The sequence below is a fragment of the Echinops telfairi genome, unplaced genomic scaffold (assembly GCF_000313985.2).
Source record: "Echinops telfairi isolate 266 unplaced genomic scaffold, ASM31398v2 ScPeMD7_26;HRSCAF=91, whole genome shotgun sequence".
Classification (NCBI taxonomy): domain Eukaryota; kingdom Metazoa; phylum Chordata; class Mammalia; order Afrosoricida; family Tenrecidae; genus Echinops; species Echinops telfairi.
The window spans coordinates 1,973,781-1,976,787 of NW_022103923.1; the positions used below are offsets into that span (position 1 = coordinate 1,973,781).

The window sequence follows — 3,007 nt, forward strand, 5'->3', positions numbered from 1 at the left end:
GCTCTAAGCAATGAAATCCCCAGGGAATATAAAAATTAGACTTTGGGGCCAGGGTGTGGCGCCCTGAAAACACTCCTAAAGGTCAGCAAAAGATCTGAAACTATTTATAGGCTTTTTTTTTGGTCATTTTTTGTTGTTATTGTTTTGCTTGCCTATGTCTTGTTTTTGTGCGTATTATTGTCTCTGCGTGTCTATCCAGATAAGATAGGCAGGATAAACAATTCGGAGGATAAACAACAGATCCACTGTTCTGGGAGAACATCGGAGATGGGAGGCAGGGGAAAGGAAGGGGAGTGTCAACCAACCCAGGGACAAGGGAACAACAAGTGATCTAAAATTGATGGCAAGGAGTGCATAGGATGCCTGGTGGGGCTTGATAAAGGGCAACATAGCTGAGAGGAATTACTGAAACCCAAATGAAGGCTGAACATGGTGTGGGACAAGAGGAACGTCAAAGGAAATAGAGGAAAGAACTAGGAGGCAAAGGGCATTTATAGAGGTCTAAATACAGGCATGTACATATGTAAATATATTTATATATAACGACAGGGTAAAAGATCTATGTACATATATTTATTTGTTAAGTATTAAAGCAGAAGATGGACATTAGGCCTCCACTCCAGTACTCCCTCAATGCAAGAACACTTTGTTCTAATAACCTGGCATTCTGTGATGCACACCTTCCAGACATGATGACTGAAGACAAAATGGGTGCATAAGCAAATATGGTGAAGAAAGCTGATGCTAGCCGGCTATCAAAAGATATAGCCTCTGGGGTCTTAAAGGCTTGAAGGTAAACAAGCGGCCATCTAGCTGAGAAGCAGTCCATTGGAAGAAGCACACCAGCCTGTGTGATCATGAGGTGTTAATGGGATCAAGTATCAGGCATCAAAGTCCCAGAACAAAAAATCATATCAAAGTGAATGAGGGGGAGTGCAGAGTGGAGACCCAAAGCCCATCTGTAGACAATTGGACACTCCCTTACAGAAAGGTCACAAGGAAGACACAAGTCAGGGCACAGTGTAGCACTGATAAAACAGACAACTTTCCTCTAGTTTTTTTAATGCTTCCTCCCCTCCATTATCATGACCTCAAGTCTACCTTACAAATCCAGCTAGATCAGAACTTGTACACTGGTACAGATAAGAGCTTGTACCACAAGGAATCCAGGACAGACAAACCCCTCCGGACCAATAACGAGAGTACCCATACTAGGAGGGTAAGGGAAAGGTATGGGGGAAAAGGGGAACCAATCACAGTGATCTACATAAAACCCCCTCCAAGGGGGATGGACAACAGAAAAATGAGTGAAGGGAGACAGCAGTCTGTGTAAGATATGAAAAAATGATAAATTATGAAGGGTTCATGAGGGAGGAAGGGTGGTGGAGGGGGAAAATGAGCTGATACCAATGACTCAAGTAGAAAGAGTTTTGAAAATGATGGTGGCAACATATGTACAAATGTGCTTGACACAATGGATGGATGGATGGATTGTGAAAAAGAGCTGTAAGAGCCAGCCCCCAATAAAATGGTTAAAAAATACAACTAACTTCTCCATAGTGTTTTCTAGGCTGTAATTTTTTTGAAAGCAGATCATCAGATCTTTTCCCAAAAAATGTCTGAGAGAGTTTGAACTGCCAAGTTTTTGGCTAACTGACAACTGCTTAACCATTTGTACCACAAGGGTTCCTTAAATAGCTCATTATCAAGTAGCAAAAGGAAAAATTATAATATGAATACAGAACAGTCATGAACTGGCACACATCCAACAGTACACCTTCAAAATATATTTTAAAAATCAACAATATGTTCTAGAAACAAATTAAGGATGCTAAAATTTTTTTTTAGCTTTCTCAGTAAGTTTATTGTCTTTCTGTGGAAAATCCTCATAGAAAATTATGGTTTGGATTAGCTCTCAGCAGCCTGATGCTGAGCTCTGAGGAAGCTTGCCTTCTCCTGAACTATCTAATCTTTCTTCGGGGCAAGAGGCATTTTGGAACAATTCCACCTCTTTTATTAAAAAAAACAAACACATCTTTCTTAGGCTTCTCATAAACTGGATTCTCTTATCTAGGAGCATGTTCCTCCTTATATATCTTCTCCATCATATCTGGAGCTACATTGTTCTTTATGTATGGAGAGAATTGTTTCTGGTAAGCACCTTCATCTTCATCCATTGGGTAATGCATATAATCTTCAATGTTCTGACCCGTGGTATGTTTCCAATATACTTGAATTCAATATACACTGAATTTCTTGCTTTCTGAGTCATAATCAGGGAGTCCCTTGGTACTGTGAGAGGTAGGCAAACTTCCATCAACAGCTCCCTTCAGAGCCCCCAAACTGTATTCCGAGTGATAGTTTTGGTAAGGCTTACATCCCAAGAGTAGGTGGTGGCCCACAATGACCATCAATGCTTTCCACATTATATTCATCGCCAAGTACCTCCTCTTGACTTTCATAGATCTTGTCCACACCAAATCTATCGAGCAGCAGGCCAGTACATGTGCTGCAGCACACTTTGTCAGACAACTTTCACACCATCCTTTGGGAGTTAGTGAGCATAAACTGCAGACTATTCTATCCCATTCTACATGGACATAGCAATCTGGTCAATGATTCCTCTGTGGGTAGCATAACGTATCATCCTTTATTGGGGTGTGGTGTACTTATTTTCATCCTCAATTACTAGATGTTTTCTAGCATAGTAATACGTTTTACCCTTTGTCTTCTTCTAAATTTCACTTGATGTCTTTTGAAGTAGGCCTTGTTCTTGACAACAAGCTCCATCTTACAAGAACAGAGGCTTGCCACAGATCTGCAGCAAAACTTTATTATTATTGGGGAGTTTAGCATATCTCTTTCTGAAATGTGGAGGTCAGGAAGAGAAAAACTTAGTTAAGCATACAGAAGACTCAAATAACACACTTAACAAGCTTGACCTAATGGACATGCATAGAACTGAATCAAACAACCTATAAACAGATTATTATTCTCAAGCTCACCT

At 40.3% G+C, this 3,007-nt stretch overlaps 1 pseudogene; it reads right to left on the minus strand.

The window, feature by feature from the left end:
* Positions 1–1,915: 1,915 nt before the first annotated feature.
* On the minus strand, positions 1,916–2,790 carry LOC101651222 (annotated as a pseudogene).
* Between the last annotated feature and the right edge of the window lie 217 nt (positions 2,791–3,007).